This window comes from Epinephelus moara, chromosome 11 (assembly GCF_006386435.1).
Source record: "Epinephelus moara isolate mb chromosome 11, YSFRI_EMoa_1.0, whole genome shotgun sequence".
In the NCBI taxonomy this organism is placed as follows: Eukaryota; Metazoa; Chordata; class Actinopteri; order Perciformes; family Serranidae; genus Epinephelus; species Epinephelus moara.
This window is the reverse complement of record NC_065516.1, coordinates 31,256,228-31,281,342: the sequence shown is the minus strand read 5'-3', so window position 1 is coordinate 31,281,342 and position 25,115 is coordinate 31,256,228.

Genomic DNA, 25,115 nt, shown 5'->3' with positions numbered 1-25,115 from the left:
TAGTTTTTCCTCGCTACACCCTTCCACCAAGTTTCATGATCAGGTCAGGAGTTTTTCTGCTGACAAACAAACCAAACTGAAAATAATCTCCTTGGTGGAGGAAATTCTCTAGTCAGGATCCCCATATGTAATAGTATGATCGTATATACTAATAAATTGCTGAGATTTGGGAAGTTGGCGACATTGCTGAGAAGAAGTCAGAAGGGGTAAGGAGCATGAGCAGTCAAATGATTACTCAGATTTTAATCACAGGTTGTACTATGATGAGAATGGAAAGTCAAGGAAGTCAAATTATCATCTAAACTCTATAAACATCCATCACGGTTTTTTGACTTCGTTGTGGCGCTGTCACCATGTTCTCAGATCGGAAAAATGTGTACCGAACTGAACTGAACTGACCCGTACCGGACTGCTCGGTAGAAATGGGGCTTAAGTATTGTCCCATGACGATGCCCAACCACTATTCTTTTCTTAAACCTTACCTAACTGGTAGGGGGAGTAATTCAAAAGATATAATACAACTGTTGAATGAGGATATGTTGCCTTAGAGAGACATTTATGATAAAGCTGTTGTGTTTTAACTACTTGCAGTCCTATGAGAGAAATACTGAAATGAAAACACTGATTGCTTGAACATAAACTTTCCCACACACCCCTCTCTATATAATCTATATGATCTAGAGCGTAAAATAGATCATTCGCAAAGATCAAACTCCAGACAGACAACTCTTTGTTGTATGATTTAGGTATAGCAGACATGAGATTGCCATGATATATGTATAGCCTTGTGAACAGTCCTTGACTTTAAAAAGTGCTTCAGGCTTTCTGTGTCTTACCCCACATCACTGTGCAGAGATCTTCACTTCAGTAGTTCCCACAAGCAAACACAGACTGATGTGTTGTTGAGCAAAAGCAGCTCTCCCAGCAAATCTGGCGGCAAATTCCCGACGACGATCAATTCGGTTTTTCTTTTCTTAACCACCAAATCCCTCATTTGACTTGAGGGAGGAGAGGAAGGAAGCTGCTCCGGTGCCAAGAACGACAAGTGAATTAACTGATGGTTTCAGGGTCTTTTTTTTTTTTATTACCTGCGCTGCCACAGAAACAAGCTGTCAGACAAAATGAAGGGATAAGTCATACAAGTGCTTAAGAGTCATGCAATACTTCCTCAGTCTGGCTATCATCATTAGCCAGGGCTCTGTCCTTTTAGTATTTTCTTACACCTCTCAAAGGTTTATTTAGATTCCAGCCCTCCCTCTCATGCACTTATTTCTGTCTTTATTTTCTTTGATTAGAATAAATGCTTCTCTAAGGCGAGACACAGAGGAAAAATTATGTGGAAAAAAAAAGTTCAACTCCCTGCTCTCGATGTGATGTTGATGTGTGCCGGGCAGGGTTCCACAAAAAGGTTATTGTGCGGCTTAATTGCGCCCAGTGGATTGTGACGGTGGTGGGGAGTGAGGTAAGGGTGCTGCCCGGATCACGGGTTGGGCTGAGCCTTGCCCTTATGTTGCGACGGTTCCACAGCTGTCATCACCTTATTGTCCCGCCAATTACCCATAATTACTCCTGGCAGGGCCAGGGCCATTCAGTGATGCTAACAAAAGACGCTACCTTCCTGCCTGTTTGATCAGGGAAGCTGAGGATGTCAGAGTGTTGTCTGGAAATTCACAGAGAGGAAGAACATGCAAATAATCTGCTTTAAAGGTCACCGCTCTGGTAAGTCTCCGTCAAGACTAACAAAGAAAAATGAAGCTGAGGCAAGTCAGTAATAAAGCATCACAGATTTCTGTTTTTTAACCAACAGCAGCAAGTTATATGCAGTTATAAATGTTATAAATAATTTATTTGCCCCCTCTGGTTTGGGAGAGAGTTACTGCCTCAAGTGAGGGAGTTCAAGTATCTCAGGGTCTTGTTCAGGAGTGAGGGTAGAATGGAGCGTGAGATAGATCGGCAGTTTGGTGCGGCTTCCACAGTGATGCAGGCGCTGTGCCGGACCGTCTTGGTGAAAAGGGAGCTGGGCCAGAAGCCGAAGCTTTCAATTTACTAGTCCATCTATGTCCCAACCCTCACCTATGGTCATGAGCTCTGGGTAGTGACAGAAAGAATGAGATCACAGATACAAGAGGCTAAAATGAGTTTCCTCCATGGGGTGGCTGGGTACAGCCTTAGAGATAGGGTGAGAAGCTCGGACATCCAGAGGGAGCTCAGAGTAGAGCCGCTGCTCCTTCGCGTGGCCACGTCCCACTGGAAGGAGGCCCCAGGGCAGACCCAGAACACGCTGGAGGGATTACATATCTCATCTGGCCTGGGAACACCTTGGGGTCCCCTGGGAGGAGCTGGTAAGTGTTGCTGGGGAGAGGGACGTCTGCCCCCACGACCTGGCCCCGGATAAGCAGATGAAATTGGATTGGATCATTCATAAATGGGTTCCTCCCATCAAGTCTGTAGTTGTAAATAATTTACAACTGATTTTGGTCCAGCAGCCATTTTGCCAAAGATAAGTAGGTAAACAATCCATTGGAGCTGTCTAAGAAGCTGGCAGAAAAGACCAGAGCTGCAATGAGTAGCTGATAACTTAACAGGCAGTTAACGGAAAATAAGTGGCAACTATCTTGGTCAACAAAGTAGAAAACTTTAAAGAAAAAAGCAGAACATTCTCCACCTCCACCTTGTCATTTATGAGGATTTTCTTAGTCTCGTGATAGTCAGTTTAAATCAAATCAAATCAAACATTTATATAGCACCTCTGATATAATAATGCTGCCCAAAGTGCTTCACAGAGCAGAAGTAAAACAGCACCGAAAAAGTGAATAGCTAGACACTAACATATTTAAAATAAATAACAATTTTAAAGGACAAACAAATACAAAAAAAGTATAAAATGCAGAGGACGAGACTTAAAAAACGGAGGAAATAAATTACGAGACACCATCAAGTAAAAGCCAAGCGAAGAAGATATGTCTTAATGGTTCTTTTAAAAATGGTGGCGTTCCTCAGATGGTCAGGCAGAATGTTCCATAGACCTGGGCCGCAGCGGCTAAACGCTGATTCCCCATGGATTTTTGTTGAAATCCTTGGGACGACCAGCATGCCAGCTGTATTCAATATTTATGGACTTTGGACTGTAGATTGAACAAAACAGGTCAATTTGATTACATCACCTGGAGCTTTAGGAAACAGCAGCAGACAATTATCACTGTTTTCTGGCATTTTCATAGACCGAAAAAATATGGAGGATTCTCCACAACCTGGCAACCCAAAAGTTGTTCTTATGAATGGTTTATAAAAGATCTACAAACCCTTATTTTTGATTGCTTGACCATGGATTACTGTGTATTATACAGTGTAGTATACCCACATCACACCATCTCTGTAGACTTTGAGGTACCTGATAAAGTCCAGGCCAGTCTTAACTCTAACGTTAACAGGTAACATGCCAGAGGAGGTTAAATGTTGCAAATATTTACGGACTTATAATGGCATAATCAATGTCTTAAAGCAAACTGATGCATGTGACAGGGAAATGAGGTGACAGTGTACATTACATTCCTCAAATAAGGCCACATTTCTTCAACTCTCTTTACTGACCACGGATTGTGATGAATAATGATGAACACAGCTAATGACAGTTGTGTGGATGTTTGCTCATGTTGCCTGCAGCTTTCAAACAAATCAGACTGAACCACACCCACAGTGCCCCGATGACGCCAATTAATTGAGGGGTGTTTTGGGTTACCAATGAAGCCAAAATGACCTAGGCCAGCATCAGCCCAAACTCGCCACGCTAGAAGAAATAAGTCACGCCATATCCGGTTGCCCGACTCAGCTGAGACTCGGCATGAATGACGCCTCAGATTCGGCCCAAATAAACTGGCCAAATTCCGACTGCCGACACTGCCATCACTGGGTAACTTCTTAGTCAATATGGATGTTTTTTCCCCTTGAACTTTAAATTTGATAGTTGCATTTGCAGAAGAAATACTTAAGATTTTAAATCAAGCATTCAGGGGCTTTAAAGCCATTAATTACAGCCATACTACCTTATTCAAAAGCATTATTGTGAAAACAAGCTGAGATATTCATTTCCTGTACCAGACTATTGCATGACAGTCATTATTAAGGTAAATGTGACAACATGTCTCTACATGGATTCTTCCAACCCAGCTCCATGTGCTGTAATGTTATGTTAGTGCAGTGTAGCAGTGTAGATAATTGGCATATAACTCACAATGTTCTCCACACTACACACCCTAAATCATCCACTGTGAAGCCTATTATATGATACACAGTACACTGCAGATGTTTCTGCTCTCCTAGTTATCATGGCTCTACGGATGTGTCTGTCTGCTACCGGTTATCCAAACCAGGGGTTTAATCATTACAGAGAGCCCAGACATGTTCCCATGCTGCGACTGATTTCACTGTCATTTTTCATCCGTGAGCGGCTGGAACAAACTTTACAGCCACAGCTCCTTCACTTAATCATGTTTTATTGCTCCTCTGACCCTCGCTGCCGAGAGGAGATGGCAGGACATGGCGGGCCGGGGCCTTAAACTAATAATTATAAACCAGCCTGCCCTGTCTGTTTAGTAGACAGCCACTTCCTCAGATAATACACAAAGCTGGAACAGTGGCAGTGGAGCGTATAGAATACATAGGGGGTAGACCAAATGATACAAGACTTAACTCTTGAGTGTGTTAGTCACAATAACAAACACTGCTATGGCATGGGTCAGCATTAACACTGAAGCTAGGCGGTAATTATATATATGTATTTATATATGTGTGTGTGTGTGTGTGTGTGTGCGTGTTTTGAACCTGTAAAGTCACCATTGTGTAAATTTAGCACCAGTAAACATATATGACAGCAGAGTCACGCAAGCAATGTGAGTAACACAGCGATATCTATCTAAAGTCCAATCAGGAGAGACAAGTGAATGAAGTAAAGATAATTGTTTAGTACAGATTAAATGGACCTGCATTTGTATAGCGCCTGTCTAGTCATCTAGTGACCACTAAAAGCGCTTTTTACACTACGAGTCACGTTCACCCATTCACACACACATTCATACACTGGTGGCCGAGGCTACCATACAGGGTGCCACCTGCTACTCAGTTTTAACACACTCACACAGCAATGGAACAGCCACCGGGAGCAATTTGGGGTTCAGTATCTTGCTCAAGGATACTTCGACATGCAGCCTGGAGGAGCCTGGGATTGAACCGCTGATCTTTCCATTGGTGGACGACCCGCTCTACCTCTGAGCCACAGCCGCCCCTACAGGTGTACAGATAAAAAAAATATTTGTGGTTATGATTTGACAGAAGGACTTGGGTGCTTAGACTCTACAGGGAGATTTTATAATCGAGGGATGTCTGCACTGAGCAGCAGCAAGGTAAATCCCCCCATGGTGACTGATGAGACTGATGACGGATGAGACTGATGGCTGATGAGGCTGATGAGACTGAAGGCTGATGAGACTGATGAGACTGATGGCTGATGAGACTGATGGCTGATGAGACTGATGAGGCTGATGAGACTGATGAGACTGATGGCTGATGAGACTGATGAGACTGATGGCTGATGAGACTGATGAGGCTGATGAATCTGCGAAGACTAGGAGGTAATGTGGAGGTGGAGGATGTGCGCACAACTGCAACATGAATGTTAAGGTAGAAAGAGAATCATGTTTGAAAATGACAGCAGCAAGATGATAGGCTAACAATGAAGGTGTATCACTGATACCTCAAGGAGTGAATGGCAGACAGTATGAGAAATAAATTACAAGCCTAAGCATGCAAAAGTACGTTGTGTCTTTCTGACCAAATGTTCACTAGAGCTTCATTTAGCTAGCACTAGCTAACAGCCACCATCAGCTACTGTTCATACCAGACCAAGTAAGGCTATAACAGTAAAATCTCTGAGTGTATGGACTGAGCAAGGGTGCGTTTTATTGCTCATAAATTCAACTTTTCATTTGCAAGAAAGACACTGTGTTATTTCTTCTTTCAAAAGCCACACAGTCTCACTTTTAACTCCTTTTTTAGTGTTCATGTTATTTTGTCTACCCCCTGTAATTCCCATAAGTGCAGACCCATTGCCAAATTGCTGTATTTCACACACAAGCTCAGAAAACGGTGGCACACCGAACAAGGAAGTTCTATGAAAGTCACAAGTGAATATGATTTTGTGGCGTGACTGCATAACTTTTACACCTCGCTGTGCCAGCATCAATAGTCGAGGCCTCCAAACCACACTGCACTCACTTCCAGGACGCACACTGTGAACTCACAACAACATTTCTGAAGAATTAGTTTATTAAGACGACAGAGCTTCATAATATTTATGCGAGGCAAGACCAAGGTCAGCTGGAGACCTGTCGCCGAGCTCGCGGCACCGCTGCCAGCACCTCTGCCATGTTGGGTGGAGACTGTGGTAATTTTCTGAGAACAGCCAACATTTTTAACTCAACATGTAAGACTTAAACACAGAGAACTGTGACTCCCAAGTTGATGTAATATGTCCTGGGAGGCCTCCTTGTTGCTGTGACCCGAAGAATTTCCTCGCATTCAATTAACTTGTGCTGCGGTTTCTGCACGATATATCAAATGTGAGTGAATGTAGGTTTTATAAAGTGAATGCAGAGCTGTAACGTCTAAACAGACCAAAACACGGCTCTCCAGCTTTTGGATGTGACCCAAATCAGAGAGGACACAGCTGAAGTGATGCCTGCTCCAACCCAAATCTATAAACTGGGAGCTTCTCTCTGCTCCCACAGTCAGACTGAAGAGCCTTTTTATGATCTGTTTATGTTAGTCAAAGAAGCAGCCATTTTCCAGCCCCCCTTCAGTTTGGTCTTCAGTACCCCGTCCCATCGGACACATCAGGAAACTCTGGAGCCAGCAGCGTGGGAACACAGAAACCAGCAAGGGGTGCCAACAAAATTGTCTGACTTACACACAAACGCGCACACAAGGGTGCACCCATGCTCATGCAGTCAGACACAAATACTCACACCAGTGCTCTTCCGCCCAACGTCCCCCTACGCTGTCCTCACCTGCAGCAATAACTTTGTCACGTCATAAAAAAACAGTCTCTAAAATGAACACCACTTCCACATCCACCTCGGCCTGAGGTAGCGTGCGAGGTGTTTTATTCAGACTCCGTTCGCAAGCGACTCCAGCTTTCACCATGTCTCTTGCACTTGGCTCTGGGGCCTGCACAGTAAACCAAACAGCATAACAGCTTCTTTGTACATGTATTTCTGGCCTTTTGGTGCTGTGATTACACAATGCGCGTATTATTTTCATGCACATTATGCACGGTGGAAAATGCTTTCATCTCGGGGCAGGGTTTCACAGTGGCGCTGCCCTCTCTGGCCGTGGAGACACACGGAGTGGAGACGAGGGTCTGCGCCTGACACAAGTCACACTCAATCTGAGCTGAGGGAGAGCAGCGGTGGCCGCAGGCGCTCTGCATGGGCGAGCTCGTCCCAGCCCTGCCTGAGCTTTCCATTCATTTACTTTACGTTTCCTCTCTTGTTTTATTCCCTTTTCTCAGAGAGCTCAAGGGTGGCCACGAGGTTAAAGGAGCATTTGCTTACCGTACACATGGAATTTTCCATACTTGTAAGATTGCTTGTTTCTATTTGATCACTTCACTTAGATCTAATAGCGCTTGGATCTGCTTGATTAATAAGATTTTGATGGTCTGCCACACAACACTCTTACAGCGTGCCCTTATAGCTCAGAATGGCATTATTAAAGTGTGCGGGCCGAGCCTAATTCAAAAAGCTCAAGCTGTTTTTACGCCTGTAATTATGAGATTTATACCCCCACAGCTACCTATTCCCTTTTTTTATTTTCTTAAAATTTTTCCACCTCAATTTCCAGTTACATCCTTAAACAGTAAAGGGGCTCAAATTAAGCGGCCGCAGTGGCAATCTGGTTCCTATTTTGGGACGTAAAAGATCGAAAATGAAAAAGAAAAAGAACAGAGAGAGAAAGAGAGCGGGCTGCTGCCTGCCACCGCCGAGATGCTAACCGTTTCCATGTGTCCGTGTGTCTTTGCTAAATCCCCCACCTCTTTTTTTTCCGGCTGCGTCCCGCTGCTTCTTCCCCTCGCTAAACAGACTATAAAGAGCATGCATGTTAGTAGGAGGGACTCAACAAGGTGCAAGCACTTCAAGCAGCCAACCACAGTCCTCCTTTCCCGGCTCGGCTGCTCTCTGCCTCCCCTGATTGGCTGCGGCGGGCGCACAGATGTTTCTTCTTTAATGATTTTTGTAACCATTAAGTTAATAGTTGTTTATGGCAGTGAAATGCAGGAATGTGGGGGGAAGTGGAGGAAGGGGAGCAGGCTGATGGATAGGGAAGTGGGGGGGGGGTGATCATGGGGTAAATATGAGGAGGGGGCTGGCAGACTTTGGGCCAACTGCGGTGGAGACTGTGGGTTGACGTTACGAGGGAGATGGAGACAGGGGCTTCACACGTACTCTGTCATGTAAAGACACACACGCACACTTACGCACAGCCACATGAATGCATGAACATCCTTTGTGGACCATCAAAGTCATGAATACAGAGACCCAGACAGAGAGACAGTTACAGTAGGCTACATAACCTACTGTATGTCTACCCTTCTCTCAGTGTCTAGGCCTGGGTGAGGCACTACAAACCAACGCAGATAAATGTGTAATGGCATGATACACTGGGATTTAACACCAACTTAATGGGATTTGTTTCAGCTGCAATGCACATTTAATGCAACTGATATTATTGCATGGATGAAAGTGTTTGGGGCCAGGGTGTCTTGGAAGTGGTGCTACCTGCTAATGCTAATGTTACTTGCCTCTGGTTAGCTCCTGTCCAAAATATAACCACCATCTTTTGACAAGTATGAGGCAAGGCTCCTGGACACAGATATGCACCAGGCCTCACCACCTCTCCTACACAGGAGCAGGACACACAGACTTTGTGGAGTCACCAATTAACCTGCATGTCTTTGGACTGTGGGAGGAAGCTGGAGCACCTGGAGGAACCCCACGCTGACACAGGGAGAACATGCACCGCTGTGCCACCTAAACGAGCTACTGTATAATCTCATCATCACATGATCAAAAATTGCTTTATTATTTGATCACTTATTTTCTGTTGTCTTTTATTATATCTATTTTATGTAGACTGGACCACAAGAAGACGAGCAACTATTGCGGAAACTAATGGGGATTCAAATACAGAGTAAAGAACTTGTATATGCATAGACACACATTAGAATAGGAACACACACATATACACGATGCATGCCCCACACCAGACTCAGAGTAAAAAGCCTTTTAAAGAGGGATGTATTAATTATCTGAGACAGGAGAAGATTAATGGTTACTGGAACACACTGCAAAGAAAACAAAGGATCACTCAGCCGCTGTAAAGCTTCACTTTCTGTGTGTATATGTTTGTGTGTGTATGCTTTCATATCATCACGATACAGCACACATGTAGTAAATTACACATTCATTTCCCTCATGGTATTTGAGCTTTCCCTCAGACTCCTGCTGCAATCCCACTTCCTCCTGCAGCTTTTTTCTCCCGCGTCCCAGTGGACACAAGCATCCATCTCAATCCAATCAGGCATCCCTCCATCCTGCAGGAGCCTCCAACATGTAAACACATGAGTCAGCATTCAAATACAGTGGTTACTGCCTGTATTCCCACTCAGCCACTCTGGATTTATGGAGGGAGTGATCTGCAGCTTCTTGGAGCAGCTTTAAGAGCAGCAGAGTGGGCCCCAGTCTGGCCAGGTACAACTCCAGTGGAGGCGTGGCCTGCTGGGTCAGAATGAGTCCCAGGTGTCCCTCAGAGGAGGGGTAGGGTGGTTGCGGCGGCGGTGGTTGGGACCGTGGCTATCGCTAACGATGCTAACACAAACCTTCTGTCGCAGCCATATAAAACGCTGCCCCTTATTAAGAGGGGAAAATGAGGGATGGGTTTCCTATAGGGTCCCTTGAGGGGCTCTGTGGAGCATGACGTGGAGGGATGTGGCGACTGGGACTGCTCATATACACTTCTACTGTATCTATCAATCTGTCCACCGGTCCTCTCTCTCAGACTTTAAATCAAGCATGAATGATGTGCAAATACGAACCGCAGGCACATGTGTGTTGTCTCTGTGTTTGTTTGCTGATTTGGTAGTGTTTGCTTTAGAATCAGCCTCCTCACTGAAGCAGCCTCAGAGCACGGCTCACATTCATTACATGAGACAGGGTTATTCTAGGCTCGCACAAGTGAGCTGAGATTAGCTGCAAACATCCAGTTTGGACTGAGACCGTCAACGACTACAGTGTAATTAGGCTTATTTTCTCCCCTGCTTTCTGTATACACCACCAAAACTATACATCACTTTTATAGTTTTATATCAAATCATCTGAGTGGGAAACAGATGATGTCAATATGGCTACAACTAACATTTGCAGCTATTTTCATAATCAAGCTGTTCATTATTTTTCACAGTAATTATCTAATCAATTTAGTCTGTTATCAAGTGATTAATCAACACATTGTTTGAGCACTGGCTGTCACTTCACTGTGTCCTGTTGCATGAACTTAAAGCTGCTCTAATCAATGTGTTTAAACTACAAGGGGTCAAATGGTTCCTCCCCATGCCGTCCACTGTACAGTGGATCTTTTGCTCTGCGCATCCCGTGTTAGGATTTCGCTGGAAACAGGAGCTGAACCCACAACGCAGACCAAAGATAGGGGTACGAGGTAACTGACTCATTATCCAGAAACAGGCAGTAAAGCAGTGGTGTAAATGAGAGGAACTGAAAGCTGGGCCAGGGGAGTCAGTGGCTGTCCAGGTGGAGAGGAGGGCACACTTGTGGTTACAACAACAAAGTGGTGATGAATAGAGAGAAAGACCATGTATATATACACTGCAGGAGAGGTAGGTGGCAATCGACTTGATGCAGAGCAGCTGTGAGGTGAGTAATGAGATGACCAGGAGCCACGCCCAGCCCTGGAACACACAGACAAGGGAAACGGACAACACAAACATAGAACAAGAGGGAGGGTAAAACAGGGGAGAAACACAAGGAATGACTGGAGACAAGGAGGATCCTAACATCCTGGCTGCAAACAAAATATAAGTGTTGTTGATTTCACTCTTCTGAAAGTGGCATATGGTAAATTATCATTGAGCTTAAATAGAAACTGCCCCACCCATTTCACAGGTGTGCACAGGTGTGAGGGAATTAATCAGCTGTGGGTGTGTTTCTCAATAATTGACAACAGCCTGTGCACCATGTGTCACATACCCCACAAATGAAAGAACCAAGGAACCAAAAAAAAGCATAGGAAAAACCTGGAAACCTCAAGCTCCTTACACACTAAAGGGTATTTACAAGATTACTTACAAAAAAAATGTTGATCTTACGAATGAGCACATCAGCCTTGCAGCTTTCATAAGTCATTCAAAATGTTCAACAGTGTATACTTTTATGCCGTGTATCATAAATTGGCTTTTGAGATGCCATGGTGTCTCATCATTTAATCCTTTGGGAGATAGATGTAACAAAGCAACATCAGACAAAAAGATTTATACAATCCTAATTTTCACGTCTAGGCATTTATAAGACTTTTGAAAGATTAAAGACATTTACATTAATAACTTTCCATGGGATCCATTTGAACCCTGCTAACTAACAGAGAATTGTTATCAGATTCTGTAGACAACAACTATACCTTCTGTTTTGGTTCTCATCAACTTTACAGTTGCAGCAGGTGGCCGTTTTCAGCAAAAAAGCTCATATAAACTCATTGTTCAGCACTGCACAGTTCCAAACAGCAAACAGACAAGGTTAGCCGCTAGCAAATGAACATACGGTGGAGCATTTAGCTGCTAAAAGGTTGAAACTGGGCTAAAAGAGGAATAAATATTCAAGCTGTTCTCATACACTGTTTGTGCATATACCTATGAGAAGTAATGCACCAGAAGTTGAATGTAATCCATGTAATCAGGGAGGCTGCAGCCAGGTGGGTGGTGCATGGGTCAAACAAACACAGGACTTTCTCCCAGGAGATTGGTGTTTGTGTCTTATGTTAAACTAAGTGAACTTTGAGTTATGTTAAGGCATGTCATCACCATGTTTCCTAAACCTAACCTACATAACTTTACATTACGTACATAACGTAACAACTCCCAACCATGGTTCTTTTCCTAAACCTAGCCTACGTAACTTTACTTGCGTAAACGGAACCTATGTAACTTTATGTAGGTTACGTTAAGTACATAACATGATGACACCATTTATTGCGTGCTAAAACATTAGATATCATACAAACCATTATATGCACATTTTCGTAAGATATTATACGAACTGTTGTAGGAGGATACGTTGAAATATTGGACTTAATATTTGTCAGGTGGCAAAAATACAAATCCAACTGAATGAACCGTTCGCTAACCTGTTCGCCAAATTATCTTCATAAATTGATAATATGTCTGTGCTATGCTTACAACTTGTTGCACTGCCACCTAGAGGCCAAAAATACATACATTTAGGTTAATTTAGGTTTAAGGTCAGGCTAGGAGAGATATAGTATGTGATTACTTGGTTTTAGTACAGTGCATGTAAACATTACAGCAGAGCAAAATGTAAAAAATAGGAGTTTGGAAATTCTTGATATGCATTCTGGTTCCCTGTAGCTCCCAACTCAGGGTAATCTGTTTCTTCATTTCCATCAGCTTTTTGTCTAAGAGTGACAAAACTAACTTCCTCTTCTTCCTCGTCACTTGAGAAAGTTGAGAAGCTTTGCTTGACGCAAACCTGCCTCCAGGCAACCGCAATCTTAACCACAGTGTTACAATATAAAATTCCTCTCAACACTTCCTCAGTCTCCCAGCACTACCTGTATGTATTGGCTTAATACCTCAGATTTAATGCTACACTTCACCTACCAGTCTCACCTCCTAAACAGCTGAGTGCTACAGCGGCTGCCTAATCCCCCCCTGTTAAACCTGTTTCTATCTGCAAGCCGGCCGCGTCCATCAACAGGAAATTAACCCCAGCTTCCCTGTAATGTGAAACAGCATCGGGCACCATCACAGCAATTCTCATTCACAAGTCTTACACACACACATGCGCACGTTGTTAAAAATATTCCCTGACGCCTGGGACTGGGGTGAGGATGAAGTCATCAACACACATGCAAGAGTTTGGATACGGGTGCGCACACATTCCCACGCACATGTACGCACGGAGAATTTCACCCAGCCACACACAGGCAGTATTCCCACCACTAACTGGCTGCGGAGACAGCAGTGTTATGGCTTCATTGTGGGCAGACGTACAGCTGGGAATGTGGGACGTGCAGGCTGGAATACCTGGCAAGGCGAGAAGTCTGGGAGAGGAATGCCGCATTGACAGGAAGGTATGGATAGGAAACTCTAGGTATGTGTGTGTAGTGAAAACAGAGGCAACTGTTGTCAAGTGGCATTATCATTTATGGCTAAAGGTAAGAATGTCTGAGTCATGTGTGGTTAACAGGGTGAGATAAGGTAGAAAACAGAAGGGTTTAAAGAGATGTAGGTTTGATCTAATCAAGAAAAAGGGCTGATCCAAGTCCAGCAGGAGGGAGCGTCACTGGTGCTGATAAGATTCCATTAATGACTGGGTCACTCCAGGTGGAGGACACGTGTCAGATCATACGGCATGTACATATTAAAAGTTCCTCTATTATCGTTCCTAACACGCTGCTGTTGCTGCCCCTAAAAATGCAAAATGCATTACTTCCCGTGCAGGAAGAGATTTTCTCCAGGAAAGTCGGTCCAGACGGAAAGTGTTTAGAGGAGGAAATATAAAAGCTTTCATGATTTGAGATTTGTCAGATCAAGTGTGAGTAATTCACAAAAGCAAAACAGACTTTTATTAATATCAGAAAGGTCTTTGATTATTACAGTACATGTCAACACTACAGCTGTGTCCAAAATCACTCCCTCGTTCACTCACGCACTACGTCCTGAATAACAGACTCTCTGTAGTTAACTCTATAGTGAGCAGGAAGTCAGAGTTTCAGCTATAGAGTCACACATCAATGATTTTTGCATGTATAAAATGTGACACGTTACACTGTGGGATACTTAGCAGTAGGTAGTGTGTATGTAGCGTAAATATAATGTTCCGTATAGTGAATACGAAGTGAAGTCTACCGCCATGCTAGCAGATCTGTGAAGCTGCACTTAGTCACAGTGGGGCTTTGAGCCTCATTTATGGGCCTTTTCCACTGTCACCTTTGGCTGTGCTGAGTAAAGCCACGTTGCGCTGATTTCCACAACATTCATTCATTCATTCATTTACCGTAACAGTTTAGAGACAGACGACCAGTCACACTCACGTTCACATCCACACGGACAATTCAAAGTCACCAATTAACCTGCATGTCTTTGGACTGTGGGAGGAAGCCCATGCTGACACAAGGAGAACATGCAAACTCTGCACAGAAGGCCTCCCCCACCCCGGGTTCGAAACAGGAACCCTCTTGCCGCCAGTTCCACAACAATCCTGTTTTAATGTGTTACATAACTGTAAAAGTTTCTTTATGCTTCTGCATACACTTGACGCAACGTGCACGCAGTTGCTCCGCAGTTGCTGTGTGCCTATCATAGTTCTGCTTCCTGTGGTCTATGTCGCTATGCAATTCCCCGCCAAAGCGCTTGGGGGCGCAGTGTTCTTTAATATACATGTACCTACCTAGACTCTGTGACGTCTACGGTCGTTGCTCGTTCATTGTTTGTTGTCACAGTGAAGATGGCAACCGAAAGAGAAAGACTGTTGCTGGAGCTCGAAATGATCGACATTGAACAACAAATGATATTATTACAAAAACAAAAACAATCACAATGGAGACTTTTGAAAATGACGGTGTTGTGGTACTGCAGCAGGAAGTGAATCTTTGTGAAATGCCGGAAATTATGTTGCGTGAATGACCAATCATAGTTCTTGCGGTCTGCGTTGCCTCGACGCGTGGTTACAATTTTCTGCGTCAGTCGCAGAGGGACGCAACGCCTCTGCAAAGCCCTCTGCGTCGTAGATACGCAGAAACATAAACCTTGCTTAAGCGTGCTATTAATGTTCTTCAAGTAGACTGGTTGTCCTTTTCCTTAAAAATGTATCTTCTTTAAAGACCAATTTACAGCTTTAATTTAAAGGAGCTTAAAACACTCCCATACCTCAGACCTCCCACAATATGCATAACTGACTCTCAAGAGGGTGAGCGGGCAACGATTGCACCAGGGTGGCTCTGGCCTCCCACTTGGCAGCACCACTGGCAATGACTTAATAGCACTCTGACTCTGTAGTTGTGAATATTCAGTATTTTAAGGGGCACACATATGAAACAGGGTGTTTGGAGGTCATCCACCAGAAAATCCTTTGTGTCAAACACTTAATTTCCTCCCATATAGTGATTTTTATGCACCAATCTGTGCCTTTACTGCCTCAAATTAGGGTGTAAACTTATTAAAATGTGCCAGAGTAAAGGACGAATGGATCAACAAAGTCATTAGGATCTGTACCAGATTTCAAAATTCCAACTGGCAGATCAATATGACAAACTCTGGAGCCATGCTGCTGACGTGACTGAGAAAACCTAGACTTGTTGAATGTAAATGAACAGACAGACTGTCTGACTGTTAGCACAGATCACAGCAAATAGGATAATATAAAAAGTGGCTGATGTCCAACTCCTCCAGCATTAGCTGATTAGGACAGGATACAACAGATAATAAAAGTAGGAGGTAATTTCAAACAATCTGCTCAGAGATTACGCAGCAGGATGACGTCTTAAAGTCTGACAACCTTGAGTGGCAGTTGACCACAAGAAAAGGAGGGGGAAAAATCATGTACTCATACAACATCTGAAAGTGATCTACTTCCCAGCTACTGACTTAGTCTGACAGCCACCAACACTCACATACCCACCAACATCCACAAAACTCTCCCAGTGCAACACCAACACTATCCCCAAACCCACATCTAGTTAAGCACAGGGTAACGTATTGGCAAATCCTCTCTCCCCATAACATTGAATTCCTCAGGATCATTAGGTAACCATAACCTCAATGTGGGTTTAAAGTTCTTAGAACATTGATCCCCATCTCCTGACACCAAGTCATAGCTAAAAATACATACATGTACGGAGCTGCAGTGTTTTCAGTACGAGGGATTAATGTGGAACAGCCTGGGTCTATTAGCCGCTGCTTTAAAGCTCCGCGCACATCAAACGAAGGAGCGCAGGAGGAGCAGATGTTGCTGATTTATTAACACAACAAGGAAACTGCTAATGGTATCTGCACTTTATTTGTTTTGGCTAATTACAAGGGAGCAAAGTCCTCAGAATTGACAACCATGATAATGCTGAGAAATCTGTCTGGTTCAGTCTCTCAGCGCCGGAGCAGAGGAGATGTGACGTGGGCTGCAGCCAACAGTGGCAGCAGTTTCTTGGCTCGCAGTCCGATGTGCCACAGCTTCAGGTCACAGTGGTCAGTACAGCCCCATACAGTTCTCTGTACAGTTCTATTGTCTATGGACAATACACACTCAGGGCCTCGCCACGGTCACTGGGGCAAATGCATCACACACACTTTTGTCAGACAGAAGACCATCCAAAAAAACAAAACGTGGCTACGGTCTGTCACTGTGTAATATGTTTTATTTCTACACACATACTGTATGTACTGTATTCATGTGTTTTCTCGTGGTCAGCACCAGGTGATGTTTTGTCCCAGTTTACATGATTGGCATTAGCTGTTTTTAACCATTAGACAGAATAGTTCTTTGCACTGAAGTGAAAACGTTAATTTCTGTGACATTATTTTGGTTAGCATTAGGGCTGTACCCAAATATTCGGATATTCGAATATTCGTTTCTATGGGTAGGTATTCGTTATGAAAATTTGGTATTCGATATTTTTTTTTTCTTTTTACATTTTTTGGTGCTAAATGTAATCTTTTTGTTGTTGGTAAGTGTAGGTTATCAATAAAAATCAAAACTTTTAAATTGCATTGTTAAAAATGTGAAAATATAGTATAGCCTACCAACGGAGCTTGTGCACGGCACGCTTGAGCGCATCCGTCTGAGGCTGTGGATCAGTGCCAAGTTTTATCACTTTATCACTATTCCCTCTAACTTGTTGCTGTTTTTTCGTTATCTTTTGAATTTAATATGAATTATGGAACCGTTTTTGTCAACGTTTGTTTCCCCCGTTTTGTACAATAAATTATTGTTTAAAGTTTCAACAAGTTTCTTTTGGAGTGCGTGACACAAGTGTGTTTTGAAAACGACCGCGGACTGTCACCTGCTCAACGCATCAGTACCTTCAGATGCCATGACAGTACCTGCTCAACGCATCAGTACCTTCAGATGCCATGACAGTAATAGCCAATAATGTCAAAATACCATTTACAGGCCGATTTAACAGATGATCACTGCTGCCCGACCCACAGGTCCATTTGCGACGCTGTGCAAAACTCTGCAATACAATTAGGTCTGAAAAAACCCCGGAGTCCCACCGTGTTTCCCCCTGACGCTGCTGGGCGCTGTTAAACAATAAGGAGACACTATTGTTTTATGGGATATGTAGGATATAATGGTCTTGGATACTGACTCGAACTAGCAACTCGGGCTCACTCCAAAGTCGTCGAAAGCTGTCCTTTATCGGCATGATACACGGCTGGTAGGCATTATTGTTTAACGGGGAAAAGATGGTGGGACAACAACAAAAGTTAAGGCGACGGAAGTCCCAGTAGGACAAGCGGAAGGGGTGGTGGATGAGTCCAACAACCACCGACTTTCCCCGTGCATTTATTTTGAGAGAGACTGCATTGAAACGGTGCGTTTTCTGTGGAAACTAAAGTGTATTTTGAAAACTAGGCAGAACTTGACACGGTGTCCCAGAACGTCAACAACAAATGCACCCAGAGTACCTTGCATGTTGTATGTCGACGTGGAAAGTCCACAAGCAAATGTAGATATGTGACGAGGTCAGAGTGAGAATGTGTTTTTACTAGAGAAATAAGGATACCTTCACCACTGCTGGACCAATTTCAAACACTCATTTTTCATCTGTCTCTCGCAAGTCTCCCAACTTTATTGAAGTTCAACACTAAACTGCTGGAATACTCCTTTAAAGACACTTCAACAGGAAAGGTCTGTATCCAGGCTGAGGAGCATCTTCCCATTTTACCCCATATGATACCATCTTCTGTTTTTTTTCTCCACACTTTTATCAGTGACTTCTATAAATCTGGTCTAAACCACTAAACTCACCAGAGCCTGTTTAAATTCATCCTTCCTCCCTTATAAAAGTCCCTAAAATCCTACGCTCAATGCTGGAAGATGAAAGAATAATTTCCTATCCTTTCTTTCCCACAATTTCCTGAGGAGACGTTTCACCACCTTAAGTGTTCCTTGAAAATGTCAACACAAGTTCTCCACGGTTCTTCTTATATAAGCCACCTAATGGCAAGTCAAAGTCCAATTAAAAGCCACATGCTTAGCATTGATGTAACTGCATCCACCGCTAAAGATCATTTGGTGGAAAAAACAAATTCTGGCCTCCTGGTTAACAGAGGGATGTTTTCCATTAATAGGAGGAGTGAGAGGGAGCGTTCACCGGCAGACATTAAATGAACCAGGAGACCTCTGTTTGTGCCTGGATGTGTAAGTATGTGTGTGGGGAGTGGGCATTAGTGGGAAGCAAAATGTTTTGTATGTCAGCACCAGTGTGTATGTGCAGCATGCACGTGCACATATGAGTAGACACAATGTGGAAGTCTCTGTTCTCAGCAACCGTGTGTGTGAAAGGAAGAGGATGAGCCCCATTTGAAGGCCCAGGGGAGGAGGAGGGCGGCATCACAGGGTAGTGTGGGTAATTTTCATACCTGTCCCATTGGTAATGGTGCACGGATTTCATGGGGCCCCAAATAAGACTTACGGGATTAGATGAAGCTGCTCTACTGTAGGAAGAGGGGGGAAGAGTTAAGCTTTCTGAGGAAGAGAAAAAAACATGAATGTACACAAAAATAGACTCAGGACCGAGTGAAAAGTCTGAACACCGTGACTTATGCAGAAAACATTTAATGCACAGAGCCTATCTTCAGCATGCTAACAGTGCCACTTTGTTAGGTACACCTTGCTAGTACCAGGTTGGATCCCCTTTTTAATTCTTGGTGTCATAGATTCAACAAGGTGCTGGAAACATTCCTCAGAGATGTTGGTCCATATTGACATGATGACATCACACAGTTGCTGCAGATTTGTCGGCTGCACATCCATGATGAGAATCTCCCGTTCCACCACATCCCAAAGGTGCTCTATTGGACTGAGATCTGGTGACTGTGGAGGCCATTGGAGTACAGTGAACTCATTGTCATGTTTGAGATGATGTGAGCTTTGTGACATGGTGCGTTATCCTGCTGGAAGTAGCCATCAGAAGATGGGTACACTGTGGTCATAAAGGGATGGACACGCTCAGCAACAATACTCAGGTAGGCTGTGGTGTTTAAACCATGCTCAGTTGGTACTAAGAAAATCTCCCCCACACCATTACACCACCAGCAGCAGCCTGAAGCGTTGATACAAGGCAGGATGGATCCATGCTTTCATGTGTCAGTGCAGCTTAAAGACATCAGAATATAACAACCATTCCAATTTTTGATCATCTGAGCAGTTTAGAGTTTTGAAGAGTGAAATATAAACTAAAAATTAACTCAGTTTCTCCAGTTCACACAGCTCACACAATTCATTTTCCTCCTGAATATTTTGCTGAGTGATCACAAGTTGTTTGTTGTGCAACTGAAGATTTTTGGCTTCTAGGTAACTGAAAGCTAACATTAATTCAGGCCCATGTTTTTATTTAGTTTGTTTATTTCAATCTACAGTAAGGGCCCCTTGTCATTTTTTAAAGCTTTAAAGAGTCAGACAGGAAGACAGAGACAGACAGACAGACAGAGAGCCACTGGAGGAAAAAAAAGGAGGATCAGGAGGGAGGCAGCAAAGGGAAAAAGGGGTTGGAGAGCTGGAGGGTGAAAATTGCAGCAGTGGGATTATGGAAGATTACCGTGCAGGAGCAGGAGCATAGTTTGGGGGAGCCAGAGAGAGTTAGCTTTCATCTGGTCGCACAAGACAAAGGAGCTGCCAGTGACGAGCCCGGGTCCCCCCTACAGCCATGCTGGATGGTGAATGGGGTGTTAGGGAATGGCAGCATGTGCGTGTGTGTGTGTGTGTGTGTATGTGTGTGCGGAGGCGGGCTGTTCAGAGAGGTTACCACAAAAAGTGACAGAGTGAAAGGGACACAACCCGAAAAAGACCAGATTTATGGGAAAGAAATATGTGAAAAGTTTTCTAATAACTTGTTGCTCCTGTCGTAAATAAAGACAAACCAGAGACCATCCTGCAAAGGAATCACTCATGCCACTATACAGCGATCCATGGATTTAAACAAATGTGGGCCAGGGGCGTAAAGAGGAGGGGTGAGGGCCCCTTCCTTATTTCCTACCCCCGGGACCCTTGCTCCGACCACATCCATCTCTGAACTCGACCCTCATTTTCACAGTGGCAAAATCTGTCCATAGACAGACAGACAGACGTCCAGTATAAACACCAGGCAGAGAAACCAAAATGGCTTCTGTGGTAGTTCCCACTACAATAGATGCCACCAGCCACATTTTGCCATTAAACACACACACACACACACACACACAGACTCACAAGGTGAAAACAATACCAGCCGTCATGACGTTGTTGCGGCTGGCAGAGACGGGGATATTTTAGCTATTATATTTTAGTATTATTTTTGACTGGTTGACATGTATAAACACCAAATGTCAGTGTTTTCTAGTCTCACACACACACACACACACACACACACACACACACACACACACACATAATGATGGAGTTAGAGGGGAGGTCTCCAGATGAGTGTTTGTAGTCTAACAGAAGCCTTTCTTTCTGGTGGCGGAGTGCAGGCAGACAGTCTAATTACACCTCTGCACCGCACCACGCTACTGTCTTACTGTAGGGTTAGCTCAGATGAAGGGCTTCTTTGTGTGTGTGTGTGTGTGTGTGTGAGAGAGAGAGATGTGATATAGAAAGGTGAAGACGAAGTCACTCAGATCAGATCTTTTGTTCAGATGAACCTTGCGCTGTTTTCTGCGTGAACCTCTGCGTGTGTGCGGGGACACATGTTTATATATCAGTTACCAGATATCTTTTACTATCTCTGTCTCCCTCATTTATTCAGTCACTCAACTAAGTCTGAGAGTGAGAGTCTGCCGCTGTCATCTGTCTGTGTTGTCTGCTCAGCCATATCTAATGACCACTAACAGGCCATCTGGACTACCTCAACATATAGACCTTTGCTCTCATTTCACCAGCCACACTCTTTACACACACACTCACACACACATACACACTCCTCTCTCCTTCCATCCCATAATCCTATATATCTTGCAGCTCTGTTTAATCTATATATAAAAGCATTTATATACAAAACACACACACATATCCACAGGTGTGTGTACTGTACACATTCATGCACATGTAAATGAACAGTTGGTGTACAGTATGATTCACATTCATTATCACTGCACAGAGGACAAGTAGTGAGAGAACAAATTGCAGTTAACATCTAACCAGAAGTGCAACAAGCAGTGAAGTGCTGAACAGAATAACAGAATAAAAAGTAAGGGGCAGATATGAATACACTAAATGTTTACAGCATGGAAAGTAAGGCAATGAGCAGCAGTCACAATAGGCTTAATTTATAGTCTAGGTATAAGTACAATAAACGTATCACAGGTGGTTTCCCAAAGCTTAAAAGTGACTTTGGTTGTCTGCAGGATTCAAACATGCATGAGGAGACCCCAGTGGATTTTTTGTCTATCACTTACACGGTGTTACATCCAGGCAAGCCTGTTCTTTCACACATGTAAGCACACAAATAAGCAATAAATTTGCAAAAAATAAGCAAATTCATTTTTTTAAATGAAGATGTGGCAGGTGCACTCAAACGCCAGTGTGCAGCCATTGCTAAACTGAATTCAACTTTTGGAACACAACTGCGCACATCACGTGTCACGTGACGAGTACCACCCAATTGCAACCGAGAGATATCTTTCCCTTCATCCCTATTTAATCAGTCTGTGATAAATATGGAGAGGAAGTTGATGATTTCAGTGCAGGGCTGCCAGAGCGTTACATCTGTCCCACAGACAATAGACCTACACACAAACAGCAGCTGGAAGAAGATCAGCTCTACACTCAGGATTTCAGGTAAACAGGTTATGATCAGTGCTTGGTGAAGCTGCTTAGCAACTTCAGATGCAACCTGTCACCATGCTCTTAAAAGCTGGCACGGAAAAGGCACGAGAGTAGCACCCATTGGCGTTTTCCAGGCGGTTGAAGACACGGCATGTGTACGGCCCCTTATACACCTCCAGAGTCAGGAAACAGACTCCACACACAACCTCTTCCATGTTCTCCCCTCTGGTCGCCACGACAAACAAAACATCCTTTGCACACTGCCCCAATGCACTACTGTATTATTGTGAACAATGTCATTGTTTTAGCTTTGTATCTATTTCTGTGTGTACATTAAGAGCACAAAAAACTAAGTCATATGAGTCCGTTTATGTGAACTCACTCACTTGACCTTTAAAGCTGATCCTGATTCTGAAAATGTGCACGTGTCCACACAGAAACATGCAGACAGCACCCTGAAAACACTCTATCAGAGGACAATGGACACATTGGCTATGTGTGTACACAGACAGGTCATGTGTTTGGTAGCACATACAGACCTGGGAATTGACTCGCTTCTGGAGGCAGCCTCAAGCAGCCATAAGAGGCACTGCAGTTTTTGGCACTTTCGCATCAGCTTCATTTTCAGCCCTGGAGGTTGCGGCTCGATACAGACAAAGCACGTGAGTAGATGACCACCTTTACGTCATGTGGACCCACGCAGCCACGGAAAGTAAAACAAAAAAATATCTCAGAACAAGTGAATCTAAAATGGACAACTGTGGAATCATACTAACTCAAATGTTTAAAGATAAAAGTGAGAGTTTAAAATAATGACCCAAAGTATAGAGGAGAGAGTTATCTCAGCAGGACACACCCCTTCATAGTCCGCCCCCTCGGGCCCATTCTCTGTGCTGTGATGACTCTCTGTCTTGGGAGAGCTTAGAGCTGTCTCTCAGGTATCCCTCAGCTAAGACTTTAATCTCAGCCAGAAACTAGAGCCACACACAGCACTAATGGGCCATAATGGCTGACAAAAACACACGGAACAACCTGCAGGGGCTCTCTGGCTTTTCACAATCTGCTAATTCCACTGTCTCAGCCTGGCTCGCCTCCGACCCATTCACCCTCTGTCTCTCTTTATCTCTCTCTGTCTTCCTTCCTCCCCTTTTCTCCTGCTCAGTGATATTCCCCGTCTCTCTCAGTCCTCTGATCTTGTTCTGCCTCTGTCTCTGCTGGCGTTGGGCAGGTCTGTCAGCAGTAGTTGATTCCATGGTCGGCTGCATACTTGTGTCTGAGTGAAGCTTTGTTGTGGGACCTGCTGACCCCCCCACTTAACAGATCCTTATAGCATGTGTGTGTCAGAGTATCTTTGTGGGTGTGTGTTAGTTTACCTGTACACATGATGACACCTAAATGTGTCTGTATGTGGTTTTATCATAGGGGTGCATGTACATCAATGTGTTGGCACCTATATAAGAGTGTGTAGGTGTGTGTGTGTGTGTGTGTGTGTGTGTGACATTCTGATGTAAAACACCAAGCAGAGTGGCAGCAGCTCCACAGCCGCGGGCCTTTTGACAACAACTCCCTTTGTTGGCCTTCTTCTTGACTTAAGAGCTTTTCTCCTTCAGTAACCTGAACAGTTTATTATCCACCGCAGCCATTCTGCGGCACAATGCGGGTGCGGCGAGGGCTGCACAAGTAGCAAGAGAGGCGGAGGGGGCTTTGCAAGGTGTGTTTGTTTGTTGCTGACGTTAAAACTGCTTGACCTCCCTTGAAAAATGCCAAGTCGCAGTCACCCAGAATAAGGTTTGTTTTCATGGTCAACAGGATTTGTGTGTGTATGTGTGTGTGTTTCGGTGATCTCTAATCTGACGGGCTAAAGAAAACCATGATAGTCATCAGCAAATGCGGCAATAACAACAACTCTGGAGTCACTTTAGTCAAACTCAAGCATACTGTCTCTGCAATAGTTCAACAATCTGGAAAATACCTTTATTCTCCTTCTTGCCAGAAGGTAGGGGAGAAGATAAATACCACTCATATACCACTCATACGAGATATGAGGCATGGCTAAATAGCAACTATTTCAAACACGAAGCATTTGTCTTTATCTGGACACATTTTCCCCACAAATACAACATGCTAATGTTTTATTATTTATTTTTTTTATTTTTATTTTTTTTTCTATGGCATTTTACATTGTATAAATTAGCCTAGCAGCTAGCAGACATTTCCTCTACTCATATGAAGCCAGGGACAACAGCAACATTTAACAAAGGTAACGTTACAAAATTAGGCTCCGTTACAACTCACAAGGTTCACTGACAAAACAATTGTCTTATACTAAACATGTTTTCCAAACAAATACAACATGCTAATGTTATTAGCACAAGCCTATGGCATTTTACATTGTATAAATTAGCCTAGAGACTAGCGCAGATTTCCTCTGCTCACATGAAGCCAGGACAAATTACATGAAAGACTTAAAAAGCTATTTTTGTGGAGGCCTTATTGTCGTCACAATTTATTGTTTCTCATCTGTGAAATTAACAAATTTTATTTTTATTTAATTAATAAAAGAAAAGTGACCTGTGTGCTGTTAAAGTTAAATGTACCTGCAAACACCATGAAAACACTGGAAAAGGTAAAGTCATGAAGCACATCAAACACTTCCAATGCTTCAAATAAATATTTATCTAGAAGGAAAATGCATTTTAATTCATGTTACTGGTTGTTGCCTTTTGACACTCATCCGTTTCATTCACTACTTCATTCACTAGTTCCTGATAATCATTGATCCACCTAGAAATG